An 18,553-nucleotide genomic window follows, 5' to 3' on the forward strand; every position below is an offset into this window, starting at 1 on the left:
TTTTATATGTCTGCTTATACAACAAATCAATTTCAGTCCTAGTAAAGATTTGCTTGCATCCATCAATCTGAAACCTAATTGATGACAAGAGTTGCATCTCTTGCTCATGATTCTACTTGAAAACTTGAAACTGAAAAATGACTCAAGCTGCACAGTTGAAAACCTTAATCTTTCCTTCTTCCTATGAAAAATCTCTATAAATTGGCTCTACTACAAGCTATCATTACTTGCTAGCTTGTGGATTTGATATTATGCACTATATTGGGTTTTCCTGGTGGCTCAGATGGAAAAAAATCCACCTGCAGTGTGGGAGACCTGGGTTCGATCCCTGGATTGGGAAGATCCCCTGGAGAAGGGAACAGTTATCCACTCCAGTATTCTGGCATGGAGAATTCCATGAACAGAGGAGCCTGGAAAGCTACAGTCCATGGGGTTGCAAAGAGTTGGACATGACTGAGCAACTTTCACTTCACTATAGATACTAACAAAAACTTAGTTATTTGGAAATTAGTGGGTAACAACTCTTTTACAGCTCAGCTTTATAAATTTTCAGGTAAGGAATCATGTCTCCTTTGTAAACACTGGTAAACATTTTATTGAAAAAAAAAAAAAACGGACCAGAGACAATCAATTGATGTCTTAAATTAGATTATTTTACTGTATACATATATGATTTTAGCAGAATAACTGGAAAATAGTTGATAAAATGATTGATGAAAAACATAATGTTTTGTATTATCTATTGAGACATAAAAAATTAAAAGTCATTAGCTGCAAAATCATCAGAACACTGATGATGTACATACATATCATCATTATAAATGTAGTGAATAGGAAAACAAATAAATCAGTGGGAAAATGTCCATGTTCCCAAGGAAGGAAAATTTTTGATTTATACTACCAAAAGAAGCCTGAATTATATGTGGAAATAGAAAACTTACAGTGAATCTTAAGATGTTTCACTTTAAATTTAATAAACCTATAGCTTGTTAAAATGTAATATGCATAGCTGGATCAGTAATTAATTATGAAATATTTGACAACTACACACATCTTTATGATTCCTTGAAAATAGAATTTCCATAAATCACATCTACAGCTCCAAAATGGTGCTTAAAGGTTCTGGATCTTTTTTTTTTTTTGAAATGCCTTACTCATATATTGTCAAACTCAATCTTATGAGCAAAATGAAATGGGAAATAAAAAGGAAAATATTAGTGAAGAGAGACTAAGTTATGTTGTGGTAATAAAATAACCCTGAAATCTCAGTGACTCATCAGAATAGAGGTTATTTTTCTTTCATGCAAAGCCTGCTGTGACTGGGGTAACCCCCTCCAAAGCTACTGTCCTCCATGTGGTCATTCAGCAGTGAAAGAGGCTTCCAGCTTGTGGGTACACCATCTCAGTGCATAAATAACATAATCACTATGGCAGAGAAGAGGGAGCTACAGGGTTAAAGACTGATTTTTAATGCTTCACCCCAGCAGTGTTACAGGACACTTCTGCTCACATGTCATCCGTCTGACCTGGTCACATTCTCCACTATCTCCGTGGAGCTAGAGGAAGGTGGGTGAGCACAAAGCTATCTGGTCACTTGTAGCCAGGACTGGGATACTTATTGCTAAAGTATCACCATATTTTATTGCTAAAAACAAAGTCTTCTATGAAAATAGAAAAAAAAAAAGATTGTGATTTGGTAATTGTAGCTAGCCAGATTCTTAGCTTTCTAGTCCTCTTTGTCCACGTCAGTATGACATTGCCCAAACCTAAATAATTTGGCCCATATCTGTTGCTTTCTGATATGTTTGTTATAGGCTTCCCTGGTGGCTCAGCAGTAAAGAATCTGTCTGCAGTGCAGGAGCATCAGGAGACATGGGTTCAGTCCTTGGGTTGGGAAGATCCCCTGGAGGAGGGCATGGCAACCCACTCCAGTATTCTTGCCTGGAAAATCCCCATGGACAAAGGAGCCTGGCGGGCTACAGTCCATAGCATCACATGGAGTCGGACATGACTGGAGCGACAGCACGCAGTTGTGCATGCAGGATAGTTAGTTATATGAATAGTCTCATATCTTGTCAGCTGGTCAGAGCCACAACTCATGTTAATTTTATATTCACGTGCTTTGACCTCTTCCTCCCTTGTATCCCTCTCTGTGCTCTCTGGTTTCTTTTTCTTCTGGGTCTTATTTTCTCAGCTGCAGATATGCTTCCTCTTCATGGCAGGAAAAGATGAAGGCTTATAATCCTAGAAACAGAACCCTTCAGTTTAACAATATCAGCAGAAAAAGACATTCTTTCTCTGAGAATAATGTATCAATTTCTGGGAGTCACGGTGATGGTTTATGCTTGAGTTTTAATCCCTAATTCTTACACAGTTCCACCTGCCAGATGAATGAAATCCTAGAGATCTTGGGAACCACAAGCATCCCTGGAGTTGATGACCAGGAAAGATCTTGGCATGACAGCACCACAGAAAGCACCTGGAATGTGGAGCAGGGAACTGTTCCCAGAGGACCGAGCAGGACTCTATGTCCTCTGCAGCGCATTTGATAATTATATCTAGTCTTCCAACTCCATGTTCATATTAGACCCCAAACTACCTATTATAAAGTATATATTCCATCAATAGCATTTTTATGTCCATGTATTTTTGAAATGTATTAAATAAACCTTATATTGGATATAAGGGATTTTCAAGTTATTTATTAAGAATAACTTCATCACTTCATGGGAAATAGATGGGGAAACAGTGGAAACAGTGTCAGACTTTATTTTTTGGGGCTCCAAAATCACTGCAGATGGTGATTGCAGCCATGAAATTAAAAGACGCTTACTCCTTGGAAGGAAAGTTATAACCGACCTAGATAGCATATTAAAAAGCAGAGATATTACTTTGCCAACAAAGGTCTGTCTAGTCAAGGCTGATTTTTCCAGTGGTTATGTATGGATGTGAGAGTTGGACTGTGAAGAAAGCTGAGTGCCGAAGAATTGATGCTTTTGAACTGTGGTGTTAGAGAAGACTCTTGAGAGTCCCTTGGACTGCAATGAGATCCAACCAGTCCTGCCTAAAGGAGATCAGCCCTGGGTGTTCATTGGAAGGACTGATGCTAAAGCTGAAATTCCAGTACTTTGGCCACCTCATGTGAAGAGGTGACTCATTGGAAAAGACCCTGATGCTGGGAGGGATTGGGGGCAGGAGAAGAAGGGGACGACAGAGGATGAGATGGCTGGATGGCATCACTGACTTGATGGACATGGGTTTGGGTAAACTCCGGGAGTTGGTGATAGACAGGGAGGCCTGGCGTGCTGTGATTCATGGGGTCGCAAAGGGTTGGACACAACTGAGCAACTAACTAAACTGAACTGATAAGAAATAAGAAAATGAAACTCTACTTTAGACTATTACATATTGTATTTTATAATTATGTATATGTCATCTTGTGAGTGAGTGATAGTTGCTCAGTCATGCCTGACTCTTTGCAACCCCATGGACTGTAGCCGGCCAGGCTCCTCTGTTCATGGAATTCTCCAGGCAAGATTACTGGAGTGGGTTGCCATTTCATAAAATTATTTTTGAACCTTAAGAATCTGTATTTTACCAAACTTTTTTTTAGGTACAAATAATTTTTTCCCTTTTAAAATGGAGGATTTTGGTTTATGCAGTTTTGTGTATTAAAAATGGAATATCTGCAACGGGGTCTATCTCTAACACTTTAAGTGGATAATTTTGGAAATTTCTATCTCCCCTCTCCTGTAAATAGATTCTGTATAGGAGGCTTCTAAACTACCCGTGGCTTGATTGCATTGCATTTGCATACCTGAGGAAGAGTCTACCACACTGTTTTTATTAAGTCTGTGTCCATAGAAGTAGACTGTGCCTTTCATGGCTACAGCATTAAGGAGCAGTTACGTTTTCCATTTTTTTCTCTTTTAAAACATTTAATTATCTGTTGGCTGAGCTGTGTCTTTGTTGCCGCACAGGCTTTACTCTGATTGCAAGTACAGTTGTGCTGCGTGGGCTTCTTACTGCCATGGCTTCTCTTGTCACAGAGCTTGGGCTCAATAATTGTCACACATGGGTTTAGTTGCTCTGTGGCATGTGGGATCTTCCCAGATCAGGGATCAAGCCTGTGTCTCCTGCATTGGCAAGCAGATTCTGTACCACAGAGCCACCAAGGAAGTCCTCTTTTCCATTTTCTCTCTGTGTCTACTGTTGCTGCTGCTAAGTCACTTCAGTCGTGTCCGACTCTGTGCGACCCCATAGACGGCAGCCCACCAGGCTCTGCTGTCCCTGGGATTCTTCAGGCAAGAACACTGGAGTGGGTTGCCATTTCCTTCTCCAGTGCATGCAAGTGAAAGTGAAGTCGCTCAGTCGTGTCTGACTCTGTGTCTAGTGATTGCCAAATTATAAATCTGTTCTATTTTTTTCATTCTTGGAATGAACATTTGCAACTTGTGCTGCCCAAATATTTGAAGATAAAGTCACTAACTCATAATGGAAGATTCTTCACCATGAAAACAGAGTCTGTAACTCATCCCAAAAGGTCATATGGTAACTATAACCAATTCAGCCTTGCTAAGAAGTAAAACAGGTCTAATCATCAGACCCTGAAAACACCTTATGAGCATTTGTTATCTGTCAGGCATTGATCACTCCTGTTGCATGTATCCTGCCTCTGCACCCAAATCCTGCAGGCTGATTTAAGTCCAGGCTCATCACTGTTCTGCCCAGAGTTGTTATCAGCTCTTTCCAGAACCGCCTGGCACTATGGCCTCCCTTCCTGTGGCAGCCTTCATTGATTGACATACTCTCTGACACCAACTTCCAGCCTGCCTGTCCCTGCTTTCTGGCTTGGTATTTGTATCTCCTGATGAGTTTACCAGTCCCTGGAGCTTTTCCAACCTGATCTGACCGGAGTCAACAGAGTCACCCAAACCCCGTGATGACAAGTTCTTGCTCTTTTAATTAAGCCGTCCTTTACCCTGTTGTTTCTAATAAATATTATCTCTGCCACTGCTGCCGACCTGTCTGCCCTCCCTTCTTTTTACTTCCTTTTTCTTGTTTTTGTCTACTGACTGCCACTTTCCTCAGGCTTCTAAGGATTCAGATTTAAAAATCTCCGTGCATCAAGTATTATTTGTGGGGTCTCAGTTTTTCTCAGCTGTGATCGTGTGGGTACTGCAATATGAGAACAATCCTTTGTTCCCCTTACGAACTATTTCTTTTTCTGGAAATTCTATATCTCTGGGAGCTTGATTTATTTTAAAATAATTTTATTTATTTCAATTTTCACTGTGCTGGATCTTCGTGCTGCACAGGCTTTTCTCTTGTGATGAGCAGTGGGGTACTCTCTAGTTGCCATGTGCAGGCTTCTCATTGCAGTGGCTTCTCTTGTTGCGTAACGTGGGCTCTAGGGCTTGGGGGCTTCAGTAGTTGTGGCACGTGGGCTCGGTAGCTGCAGCTTGTGAGCTCAAGAGTTGTGGTGCCTGGCCTTAGTCACTCCGATGCATGTGGGATCTTCCTGGACCAGGGATTGAACCCTGTCTCCTATGTTGGCAGGTCGATTCTTTACCACTGAGCCACCAGGGAAACCCCGAAAACTTGATTTATGAATAACCAACATTTCACTGCACCCCTGTAGGGAAGCCATGCTCTCTCAACTGTTCTGTGCGTTAGTTTTCAAACATCATTTTCCAGCTTAGTACTCATTTTATAAAAATCTGTAAAATGGAAATAATAGCATTTACTTTCCTATCTATCCTGCAGTTACAAATAAATAATTCATGTAGAATTTTTGGAGATCCATTTGTAAATTATGTGATGTGAGTAGAAATTTTTACCATTATTCAAATAAGTCTATTATTACTACTGGTTGGATGTAAAAAAAATAGAAAAGATTCAGAAAGAAATTATAAGAATAAATATAGTACTAAAGATGATATTAAATACAGTATTAACAGAAGCAGAAGATATTAATAAGAGGTGACAAGAATACACAGAAGAACTACACAAGAAAGATCTTCATGACCCAGATAACCACGATGGTATGATTACTCACCTAAAGCCAGATATCCTGGAATGCTAAGTCAAGTGGGCCTTAGGAAGCATCACTGTGAACAAAGCTAGTGCAGGGGATAAAATTCCAGTTAAGCTATTTCAAATCCTAAAAGATGATGTTGTTAAAGTGTTGTACTCAATATGCCAGCAAGTTTGGAAAACTCAACAGTGGCCACAGGGCTGGAAAAGGTCAGTTTTCATTCTAATCCCAAAAAAAGGCAATGCCAAAGAATGTTCAAACTACTGCACAATTGCATTCATCTCACATGCTAGCAAAGTAATGCTCAAAATTCTCCAAGCCAGGCTTCAACAGTACATGAACTGTGAACTTCCAGATGTTCAAGCTGGGTTTAGAAAAGACAGAGGAACCAGAGATCAAATTGCCAACATCCTTTGGATGATGGTAAAAGCAAGAGAGTTCCAGAAAAATATCTACTTCTGCTTTATTGATTATGCTAAAGCCTTTGACTCTATGGATCACAACAAACTGTGGAAAATTCTTAAAGAGATGGGAATACCAGACCACCTTATCCGCCTGCTGATAAATCTGTATGCAGGTCAAGAAGCAACAGTTAGAACTGAACATAGGACAACAGACTGGTTCCAAATCAGGAAAGGAGTATGTCAAGGCAGTATACTGTCACTCTGCTTATTTAACTTACAGGCAGAGTATATCATGAGAAACACTGGGTTGGATGAAACACAAGCTGGAATCAAGATTGCTGGGAGAAATATCAATAACTTCAGATATACAGATGATGCCACCCTTATGGCAGAAAGTGAAGAAGAACTAAAGAGCCTCTTGATGAAAATGAAAGAGGAGAGTGAAAATGTTGGCTTAAAACTCAACATTCAGAAAACTAAGATTATGGCATCTGGTCCCATCACTTCATGGCAAATTGATGGTAAACAATGGAAACAGTGAGAGACTTTATTTTGGGGGCTCCAAAATCACTGCAGATGGTGACTGCAGCCATGAAATGAAAAGACTTTTGCTCCTTGGAAGGAAAGTTATAGCCAACCTAGACAGCATATTAAAAAGCAGAGACATTACTTTGCCAGCAAAGGTCCATCTAGTCAATGGTATGGTTTTTTCAATAGTTATGTATGGATGTGAGAGTTGAACTATAAAGAAAGCTGAGCTCCAAAGAACTGATGCTTTTGAACTGCGGTGTTGGAGAAGACTCTTGAGAGTTCCTTGGACTGCAAGGAGATCAAATCAGTCCATCCTAAAGGAAATCAGTCCTGGATATTCACTGGAAGGACTGTTGCTGAATCTGAAGCTCCAATACTTTGGCCACGTGGTGCAAAACACTGACTCATTTGAAAAGACCCTGATGCTGGGAAGGATTGAAGGCAGAAGGAGAAAGGGACAACAGAGGATGAAATGGTTGGATGGCATCACTGACTTGACGGACATGAGTTTGAGTAATCTCTGGGATTTGGTGATGGACAGAGAAGTCTGTTGTGCTGCAGTCCATGGGGTCACAAATAGGCACGACTGAGAGACTGAACTGAACTGAACTGAAAGATGATTTATTTTTAAAACTTCAGAAATATGAAATGTGATTTAATAAATAAAAACTAAGGATAACATAATAGATGGCCAATAGCTTAATGGTCTACAATACAAGCAAAATTCACATGAGAGCACTTTGATATAATGCAGTTAAAATGAAGTCTAATCCCCTTTGGGTTGATGTAGTATCTCATAATTTATATTATCATGCATTAAGAACTATATAAGAAAGACTTCTGACTAGCAACAACTGAGTTTCTGGTATTTAATAATCACTGATGTTAATCAAGGCTATGGTTTTTCCAGTGGTCATGTATGGATGTGAAAGTTGGACTGTGAAGAAAGCTGAGTGCCGAAGAATTGATGCTTTTGAACTGTGGTGTTGGAGAAGACTCTTGAGAGGCCCTTGGACTGCAAGGAGATCCAACCAGTCCATTCTAAAGGAGATCAGGTGTTCTTTGGAAGGAATGATGCTAAAGCTGAAACTCCAGTACTTTGGCCACCTCATGCGAAGAGTTGACTCATTGGAAAAGACTCTGATGCTGGGAGGGATTGGGGGCAGGAAGGAAAGGGGACAACAGAGGATGAGATGGCTGGATGGCATGACTGACTCGATGGACATGAGTCTGAGTGAGCTCTGGGAGTTGGTGATGGACAGGGAGGCCTGGTGTTCTGCGATTCATGGGGTCGCAAAGGGTTGGACACAACTGAGCGACTGAACTGAACTGATGCTTATTTGCACTTAATACTATGGGACAAACACAGTTCTAGACATTTTTCATGTATTCACTTACTGATTCTTCACCATCTCCCTGGGAAGTAATTATCATTATGCCATTTTGTAGTGAAGAATCAGAATGTAGCTGGTCCAGGATCACAGAGTCTTAGGTAGTAAAGAGTGGAGCCAAACTCAGGTCGTCTGTCTCCAAAACACACATCCAGCCATATCACCTTTGTGTAACATAAAGGATAGCACTTCATGGTTCTTTTCCAATCTCTAACAATATTCCTTCTCTGTGGCTTTTGCTAGCTCATCTCTCTTTTGTTCCATCTTAAATTTCAGTGTTCTTACTCTTGTTTCTCTACTTTTCTAATTCAGTATTCTTTCTTCAGGTGAACTTCTTTGTCCTCCTTCCTGATACTGTTCCCCAAACAAATTGTTTTGATCTCTGACCTTTCCTTTAATCACCAGACCTCAACCTCAAGTTGCCAATGAACAGATCGATCATGTGTCTAGGAGGTATTTCAAGAGAACAGATCAAAAATGGAAATCTTTTACTTTTCCTTCAGTTTCTCATCTCCGCTAATGCCCTGCGTTGTAACTCAGGCACCTTTGACTCCTGTGACTCTTTCATTTCCTACATGGATTCTGTCACCAAAATCTTTAAGTTTCAAAATTTTCCAGAAACCTCTTAAATCTGGCCTTGTTTCTTCAGTATTTCTACCTCCAGTTGGTAATGGCTTCCTTATGTCTCACCTAAAGTAACAAAAATCTACCAGTCTCCCAACCAATTATCTTAGTCCTCTAGAGTCCATCCAATGTTAACACTTTCCTAAAAATACAATATAGAGAAAAAAAGAAAAGCCTTCTGGATTAATAATTTTCCTGATTTCCGTAGGTCCAAACTTCCTAGAACATTTCCCTCAAGCCCATGTAACTCCTTATGCTCTCCTCCTTCAAAATTTTTTACTGAAAGACATGTTCTCTATTCCTTTTGCCTTGAAAGAAACAAACCTGTGGCTCTATAAATGCCTTTTTTCTTTCTTCTTATCTCTATCAAACTTAATCGGTACCACCCCTTGCTGTGTATTATTGCCTCTTGATTGGAGCTATCTATACTCAGTGTAAGAACCATGTTAGATTCATCTTGATAGCCTCAATATCTTACCCAATGCTTGGCACAAAGGAAGCATTTTTAAAGTTTTCCCTGAGTAGAAGAATGGATGCTATTTCATGATTTCCCTTGATAACATGATTTAATGTATCTAAATACTATGGCTATAAGCTATCAACAAAGTTGTTTAACTTACAGTGAGGAGGAAAGGCTGTCATATGAGTTATAAATTTCATTTAAAATGGTCAAACTGCTAGCCTTGTACTGACATCACTAGATGTTTTATGCTCTGTCATGGACATTTACATGAGTTTGTTCTTCTTTGTTCTTTCCTTGTAAAGAATCATCTGCTGCTGAGAGTTCTCATGAAATATGAAGCTTCTGATACTGGAAATGAGCTAGATGTGGGTCTGGGTGTCACATATATAAAATTAATCAAGCTGTAAATCTAAGATTAATGCTCTCTATGCATGTTTCAGTATCTATCTTATACACCAATAATAAAAAAAAAAAGTAACAAGAGGAAAGAAATAAAGACCAAGTGAGTTCCCAGATGTAAAGAACCAATTACTAAAGATGGCAAAACTCGTGTCCTGTGCTCTGTTCCACTTAAAACAACAACAAAATATGCCCAACAAAACTGTAACATAAAACAATGCCTACCTACATGGGTTTGTGTGGCAAAATGTAGTACTATATTTATTTTCTCCATTTCAAAAGTTAGTTTCCTGAAGTGAGAATTGCCTATGTCAACCTGTATAAAAAAAGCAAACATGAAAATGTTAAAAAAATAATAAAAATAAAGAAAACAACAAAAGCAACAATAATACAGCTTTTAACTATTGAATAGATATAAGGTGTTAATTTGGAGCATTGTTTAATTATCTTTCAGGGAGTTTTTAAATATATGCTCCTTGGTTGGTTTAAAAGCTGTTGGAGCCATAAAAAGTTAAAAGGGGTTCTGAACTAAAGCAGTTATAAATTCAAGAAGCAGCTACTACTTCCTAGGGCTGGAGAAATAAAGAGAAAAAAAGAGTTATCAGAACCTAGCAGCTGGGAGGAGGGGTCCTGTGGATTCATAATTCACACTTTGGATGTGGGGTGTGGAGAGAGTTTGCTGTGTGGCAGAGCTGACATGTCAGGACTCAAGGAGGGGTCCTTCAGAGTTGGGATTCAGACTTCTGAGGAGGGAGCCCAATGTGGCTGCTGCTACCTCAGGAGCCTAGAGGAGAATTTCCTTGACCTAGAACTCACCCCTTTGAGGAAGAGTAGTGCTTGGCTGTGCTAGTTCTTATGGGGAGTCCAGGGGGCATCTCTAGAATTGATAGCAGGAAATGGAGACCAGAGCCACTGTAGCTATGGGGTAAGGGTCATTGCTAGGGGCACATACTTAGGAAGAAGAAAGCCCCTTCTCCTCTCACCTTGTCTTCTGTTCTCATTCCTCTACTAACTATTGGCCCTAGAAGCAGAAATCCAGCTAACAAGAAGCAACGTATCTTATAAGAACCCTGCCCCACCCTCACACACCGGCATATATACAGGGTGGATTTGGAGCTGAGGGACCTCTCTGGTTTTCAGACAGTAAAAAAAATCTGCCTGCAATTCAGGAGACCTGGGTTCAATCCCTGGGTTGGGAAGAGCCCCTGGAGAAGGGAATGGCTACCCACTCCAGTATTCTTGCCTGGTGAATCCCATGGACGGAGAAACCTGGCAGGCTATAGCCCATGGGCTCAAAAAGAGTCAGACATGACTGAGCAACTAACATGCACACACACTCATTGAGGTATAGTTGATTTACAATATTGTGTTAATGTCAAGCATACAGTAAAGTGATTCAGTTATACATACATATGTATTTTTCAGATTCTTTCCCCTTGTAGATTATTGCAAAATATTGAGTATAGTTCCCTGTTCTATTTAGTAGGTCCTCATTGGTTATAATTGATTTTTAATTTAATGTTCTTGTTATTCTAAGAAGCCCATTAGTGAATGCTCACAAGAAATTTTATATGCTGTCAACTACACTGAGCACATTTTTCACCAGTAGTCATCTATTTTTATTAAGCATGTAGTATTCCCCAGTGTTCATTAAAGACACTGTGTTTTGTACATTCTCAAACATGGCATTTAGTGATTTTAGACACCTAGGTCAGTAGAGAAGTAACATGTTTTCAAGAAAACTACAGTTTGAAATTCTGTATTTTCAATCACTGGCTTGTTACTGTTGTTTAGTCACTAAGCTGTATCCAACTCTTTGAGGCCCCGTGGACTGTAGCTCGCCAGGCTCCTCTGTCCATGGGATTTCCCAGGCAATACTAGAAATGCACTGCCATTTCCTTCTCCAGGGGATCTTTGCAGCCCAGGGATCGAACTCACATCTCCTGCTTGAGCAGGCAGATTCTGTACCACTAAGCCAGTAGAGAAGCCCACTCAATGGCAGTGGCTTTCAAATTCTACTTTTGATGACTTGACTTGTTTCCTTACTTTCTTTCTTTTCATTCTTCTTTTTTGGTGTGTGTGGTGGGGGGGGTGGGGGTTGGGGGCGCATTCTTTGAAATAAAGGAAAACAAAGTAGAGTCTGTGTTTGCTTGTCTTCCCCAGCCATTTCCTCCTTAGAGTTTGCAAACAATTGCTATGCTACTTCCTTGTGCTACTGGCTGTATTTGTTTGTTTAAAGAGATAAAAATGTGAATTATGAATACAATTACTTTAGTTTTTATAATGTGGTAGATTAAAAGTGCCCCCCAAAATCATTACAATCAAGTGTATGGCATTGATAATTAAGCTGCCTGTAATTTGCAGATATTCTCTAAGTTGTTTGAAATGATGTTTTGTTTCCTGTTACTAAGCTGCATGGCCATCTGTTTGAGCTAATGGTTAGATTGCTTCTTTAAAAGGTGATGACAACTTTCCATCGAAAGACTTGTGAGTGTACGAGAATCACAAACATGCTCCTCTCTCTAAGTTCTAAACCAATTGCAAGATGAATACATTTATAACTAAGTTGCCGCTGCTGCTAAGTCGCTTTAGTCATGTCCAACTCTGTGCGACCCCATAGACGGCAGGCCATCAGGCTCCCCCATCCCTGGGATTCTCCAGTCAAGATCACTGGAGTGGGTTGCCATTTCCTTCTCCAATGCATTAAAGTGAAAAGTGAAAGTGAAATCGCTTAGTCATGTCCGATTCCTCTCGACCCCATGGACTGCAGCGTACCAGGCTCCTCCATCCATGGGACTTTCCAGGCAAGAGTACTGGAGTGGGGTGCCATTGCCTTCTCCGTATAACTAAGTTAGAACATGATTATGTTCTTATTGGTAAATTAGGTTGGAAAATACAGCTGGGATCCGAGAGCTGAACTCTGGCTTCCTAATACCCCAGCCTTCCCCAGTGGTCATCAAGTCTGGTTCTTGAGACTCATTATGGGACAGCATGAGCAGGTCTGCAGAGCAATTTCCCCTGCCAGTCATGCCATGGGAAGCTGATCCTCATGACAGCAGTTGCAGAGAGAAGAATGTGCTTCCTACACCCAGCGGATTCCAAAAAGGGAGCCTGGAAGTAGCTGAGTTGTGCATTCTTAGTGCCTTTGCCTAATCGTATCCATCAGATAAATCACTCCCTCTTGCAGAGTGAACCACAGGGGAGATGTCTGGACTAGAGATAGATTAGCGAGAGCGCCATGTAGAGTTGACGGTTGAAAACTTTAAGGTGGCCATTATTATTCCAACTTGGAAAATGAGAAAGCAGTCTGATAGAGATTAGAGACTCCGTCACTGTCAGGGAACTAGTGACTGATGGAGCAAGGCTTTAGATGTTCCACTCAGTGAGGCTGCCTTCATCAAAAGCAGCACAGCTATAAAACAATGTTGCTGCACTCATCTGCTCATTTCCTTCTCACTTGGAGGCTGCCACAGGAATTTGTTTTTCCACAGCTCAGACTCATCTTCTGCTAAAATCATTTCTTCAGAGAAAGATGGTCATTACTCTCTTAGTATATTCTTATGACTTTTTGGTGTGTGCTGTTCTCGTCCTTGTCTGGGAGAAGCTTCAGTCAGTGTCTCCGGCCCTCTGCTCTTATGATCACTGGCCTCTGCTTCCTCCTCCCCTCCAGCACCACTCCTGTGCCACCGCCATGTGACGGACAGTCTGTGCTCCAGGTCTGATCATGGGCTCCCTGTCTCTCCTGCTGTTAGTCAAAATGCAGTTGTATTTAGAAAAATATCCTCTGATTTCTTACAGTCAGATGCCTTTTAATCTCCATTTTCTTTCTTAAATATATTAAAATAATTAACTTTTTTTTAAAAAGCAGAGGGGATTTCCTAGTTGAATAATTTCATTAGATAAAAATATTTATACACTCTTCTCTTAAAAAAAAAATTCAGAAACAACAACAAACCCTCAAAACCCTTCTCTAGCAAAATCAACAAACTACCATATTTTCTCAACACCTTCTTCCCCTCCCCATATGTACTGGTGCCTCTTTTGATGTTTCACATTTATTCTAGCACAGATTTTTTTAAAATCAATTTTGAGAAGCATTTCAGGCAGAAGTCAAATGGGTTTGTCATTAAAAATACTCATTTGTGATTTCTACATGTGTTACTACTGTGACAGATGCTCAGAATTCTAGCTTGTAGCTTAGCTTTGCCGAGGAAAAGAGTTCCACTTGATAGAATTAATCCATTGTGTATAAGGAATACCTATCTGTAAATTTATCTACATCTTTATCTCTAAAATCAATGATCGTCACATAATAAAACTACCCAGTTAAATCTCATTATTAGGTAAATAATTATATTTTGTTAAATATTGCCATATATATTGGCTAAGACCCAACCATATTGATAAAGAAGGCTTCAGGAGACAGGAAACTTGGAATGGAGACTGGCTGCAAGAGTCTCTGGGTGGCACGTGTCGTATAGCTCAAATTTCTTCAGGATTAAAAAGTGAATAATAAGATCTGACTCATTGGCTGAGTTAGTATTAAGTTAAAGAATGAATGTAAAGTTCTTAGCACATTTCCTGGCCTGTAAAAAGTGCTTCATAAATGAGAATTACGTAATTATTGTATGTGTGTGTGCTCAGTTGCTTCAGTCATGTCCGACTCTTTGGACCCCATGGACTCCAGCCCGCCAGGCTCTTCTGTCCATGGGGATTCTCCAGGCAAGAATACTGGAGTAGGTTGCCATTTCCTCCTCCAGTGGATTGTATTACTCAGTAAGGAATACCTTGTTTCTATACCTTTAGGAAACAGTGCATGCATGAGTGCTAAGTAGCTTCATTCATGTCCAGCTCTTTGCAACCCCATGGAATGTAGCCCACCAGGCTACTCTGTCCATGGGATTCTCTAGGCAACAATATTGGCGTGGGTTGCCATGCTTTCCTCGAAGGGATCTTCCTGACCCAGGGATTGAAGTCATGCCTCTTGTGTCTCCTGCATTAGTAGGCAGGTTCTTTATGGCTAGCACCACCTGAGAAGCCCCAGTTATTGTATAATTACATAATTAAAACTATGCAATAAAAGGGAAGATAGTTTTTCTTATTATTCCTCTTTGAAATCAACTTACCTATTTAGAAACCAATTCAGAAAGACAAACAAGGAAACAGGTTTTACAGAAACATATATAATCTGTATGAATGATTTAAATAATCTGAAATTTATTGAAGGCTAGGCTGGAAACAGTGAGACTCTTTCTACATTCACTGATTTATTATTTTCTTATATTTCCAATGTTATTTTCAACCTTCATCTTATTATTTCAATAGCCCTTCCTATTATTAACCTTCTTTCTACAAATAAGGCACCTGTTGCTAAGAATAAATAGAATATATTGACTAAAGTTTCATGGACCCTATAGGACAAGCATAAGAAGGAGAATCCACATGCCCCTCATTTCTAGTTCACTGTCATTTCTATGATGCCTCATAACGTCTAACAACATGAAATTCTGTGAAAGTTAAGTTCTTATATTTACATTTATATACTTATTAAATGCAAGTGCTCCATATCTATAATACTTTCCTTAAACTGAAACTCCTTGAAGAAGCACATAATGTATTTATGAAAACTTAAACAATATCCATTTCATTGTTCTTGCCTGTAAAATGAGGATAATAGAAACACTATTTTAGGACTTGCTTGGTTTTTGAACATTTGTAATAGTGATGAATTAAGTTTCATTAAAATAAAACAAGAAGATTGGCTCCATTGAGAAAATTGTCTAGAGTCTACAGAGAGGGAAATTATGATTTTGTCAAATAGTATATAGTTTCATGAAATTCATAAGATGGTACTAGTGCTTGTAGAGCAATGCTTAATTTTGAAATGTTAAATTAAGCCAATTTGGTTAGACACTTACCACCTCAGACTTCACAATGGATAAAGCTGTCATGTTTAGTTGCTAAGCCGTGTCTGATTCTTTCGCAACCCCATGGGCTGTAGCATGGCAGGCTCCTCTGTCCATGGGATTCCCCAGGCAAGAATACTGGATTGGGTTGCCATTTCCTTCTCCAGGGGATCTTCCTGACCCAGGGATCGAACCCATGTCTCCTGCATCAGCAGGTGGATTGTTTACCACTGAGTCACCTGGGAAGCCCTAAATAGATAAGGTAAATATAGATTAAACAAACTAAATAGAGGAGTTATTCATGGTTGCAATTAATGACAAAATTGCCACAGCATAGAAAACATAGTGTAATTTTAGAGTTAAATGGTCCAACGACAGGCTCACATCTTGGATCTGTTGTACATTAGCTATACAACCCTGGGCATATTACTTGATCTCTCTGAATTACTATTTATAATGGAGACTTCCCATCCTTCCCAGCCTTTTTCCAGGATTGGGGATCATCTGTGTGAAGAGTCTAGAAATATAGTGCATTTTCCATGAAACAGATGATTTGTATAGAAACAGATGATCTTGTGTGTATGGAATGCTCTGAAAGCAGAAGGCTGAGAGACAGACTTGTGTGCAGGCAGTTTACTTGGGAGGAAATAATAGGAAGTAGGAGTGAGGGAGCATGGTGAGCAGGACCGGGAAGGAAGCAGAGGAAGAGAAGGCTATGTCTAGAGTCCATGAGGGCCCCATTCTCACTGGGACCTCTGAAAACACAAACTACCTTCCCTTTTTATCCATCTGCATAATAGAGGGGACCAGAACACTTGTCCACTGCTAGAGTTCCTATTCTGTAAGGATTTATTTTTCCAACTTCATTTTAAGAAATGTCACATGCTTATATCGTTTTTGGTCAAGGTACTGTGAGCACTAAATGCAAAAGTTCTCTAAGGCTTGGCTTTCCATTGTTAAGGCTTTAGGGTCTTATGTACAAGATGGAAGCCTCTATTCAGCAGAATACTGCTATCATTTTCAAGAGTCTGGTACTCAGCATGAGAGAAGAGACCTGGCTGAAGGGAAGAGGGAGGTCATGGTCACTTTAGAAAATCTGGGTAGAAGGAAAAAGAGGAATTGACTAGGACACAGCATGCTGGCAGGGGTACCAGTCAGCGAGATGAGGGTTGCAGGAGATAAAGGTAAAAAATGTAAAGGGAAAAAGGTAAGTCTAAAGTTTTAGGAAATTTTTCTTCATTGTGATGTAGATACAAATATACAGTTATATCATCTTTTCAGAGCCTTATTCTTCTCCAAGGCTTTCAAAGTTAGGCTCTTAATATTGAACCATAAGGCTTCTCTGCTTTATATGGGTTACATGTGAGATATGTACATACCTCGAACTTAACTAATATTCAAGTCATCCTCAAAGTGGAGTATTGTGGATTTAATTCCCAAGATGTGTCATTTATGGGTGTTAAATCCTCCTAATTGTTATGCTGTCCATCTAATCATCTTGTAACTGATCCTGGTTTGCAGTCAATGTGCAAGTCTCAGGGACGTCCCTGGTGGCTCAGTCGGTAAAGAATCCACCTGCAATGCAGGACATCTAGGCTGGATCTCTGGGTTGGGAAGAGCCCCTCAAGGGAAAAAATGGCAACCCACTCCAGTATTATTTCCTGGGAAACCCCTGGACAGAAGGGCCTGGCAGACTACAGTCTGTGGGGTCACAAGAGTCGGACACAACTTAGGGACTAAACCACCACCTCAGGGAAATACTTATATCAATAAATTGCATTTAAATACTAACTTATTTACCAAAAGAACACCTTCTCATAAAATTTTTCACTTAATAGACGGCAGCCCACCAGGCTCCCCCATCCCTGGGATTCTCCAGGCAAGAACACTGGAGTGGGTTGCCATTTCCTTCTCTAATGCATGAAAGTGAAAACTGAAAGTGAAGTCGCTCAGTCGTGTCCGACTCTTAGCGACCCCATGGACTGCAGCCCACCAATTCCTCCGTCCATGGGATTTTCTAGGCAAGAGTACTGGAGTGGGGTGCCATCGCCTTCTCCAAAATATCACAAGAAGGGGGATTTCACTGTTCTAGATGTGTTGTAGACACTGGGACTCAAGGTTTGTGGCTACTTTAAGTGCATATGGTTTTCTAAGTCCATACTGTGTGGACACTTAAATGTAGATTTTCCTTCTTCTAGTCCACTTCTCTTTCCACTAAACATGGTGACATTATCCTAATATTTGTATAGCATGAGGTTTATATTACTTTATAAATTGACATTCCATATTAAATATATCTTTATTATTATGGATTACATAAAATAAGTCACTAAATAATTTTTAAAGTTTTCTATATAAAATATTTACATATATAGAAGCTTTTGTGTATCTGTGACATACTCTAAAAAGACTGGTTTATAAATTTCAAGATATTATTAGTATCATTGTTATTATATGTCCAACTCTGTGCAAAGTATTATAGTCAAGTTAGGAGAGCTATAAGACAGCGCTCACTTTGGAGAGATAATTCTAATGCCCAAAGAAAAATTATAAATAACATTTATGGTTCAGTTCAGTTCAGTTACTCAGTCAAGTCCAACTCTTTGCGACCCCATGGACTACAGCACATCAGGCCTCCCTGTCCGTTACCAACTCCTGGAGTTTACTCAAACTCATGTCCATTGAGTCAGTGATGTCATCTAACCATCTCATTCTCTGTCATCCCCTTTTCCTTCTGCCTTCAATCTTTTCCAGCATCAGGGTCTTTTCAAATGAGTCAGTTCTTTGCATCAGGTGGC

At 39.9% G+C, this 18,553-nt stretch overlaps 1 protein-coding gene across 2 annotated transcripts in view; it reads left to right on the top strand.

Moving 5' to 3' along the window:
- The window catches only part of GRM8 (glutamate receptor, metabotropic 8), an 858,241-nt gene that overhangs the window by 783,620 nt on the left and 56,068 nt on the right, over positions 1 to 18,553 (top strand). The window lies entirely within an intron of this gene.

The sequence above is a fragment of the Bison bison genome, unplaced genomic scaffold (assembly GCF_000754665.1).
Source record: "Bison bison bison isolate TAMUID 2011002044 unplaced genomic scaffold, Bison_UMD1.0 scf7180017864530, whole genome shotgun sequence".
NCBI classification, from domain to species: Eukaryota; Metazoa; Chordata; class Mammalia; order Artiodactyla; family Bovidae; genus Bison; species Bison bison.